The following is a 651-nucleotide window of genomic DNA, read 5'->3' on the forward strand; positions in this document are numbered from 1 at the left end:
CCGATGGGACAAAGGGAGGTTTCTTTTATAGTCCTGAAGATCAAAAGGTGTTTGTATCGACAAATGCCACTTTTCTGGAGCATGACTATATGATAGATTTCAAGCCCAGAAGTAAAATAGTATTGGAGGAGTTACTTTCCGATGAGATCGGACCATAACCGACAAGAGTTGTCGAACCACTCAGAGAAAAAACCACAGTTCCTAATCAGACTCCTAAGGCACCTCGTCGTAGTGGGAGGGTAAGCATGTTACCTGACCGGTATACCGGGGAAGCCCAAATCGTCACTGCTGATGACGGTAAGGAGGATCCATCGACCTTTAAGGATGCGATGGATGATTCTGATAAGGAAGAATGGTAAGCAGCTATGAAACTAGAGATGGAGTCTATGTACTCTAACTCCGTCTGGCAACTTGTAGATCTACCCGAAGGGGTAAAACCCATTGGATGCAAGTGGATCTACAAGAGAAAGAGAGGAGTGGATGAAAAAGTAGAGACTTATAAAGCAAGGCTAGTGGCTAAGGGTTATACCTAAAAGGAGGGAGTTGACTATGAGGAAACTTTCTCGCCAGTAGCTATGCTTAAGTCTATCTGGATACTCCTGGCCATTGCAGCATATTTTGACTATGAGATATGGCAGATGGATGTCAAGA

The sequence above is a fragment of the Morus notabilis genome, unplaced genomic scaffold (genome assembly GCF_000414095.1).
Source record: "Morus notabilis unplaced genomic scaffold, ASM41409v2 Scaffold255, whole genome shotgun sequence".
NCBI classification, from domain to species: domain Eukaryota; kingdom Viridiplantae; phylum Streptophyta; class Magnoliopsida; order Rosales; family Moraceae; genus Morus; species Morus notabilis.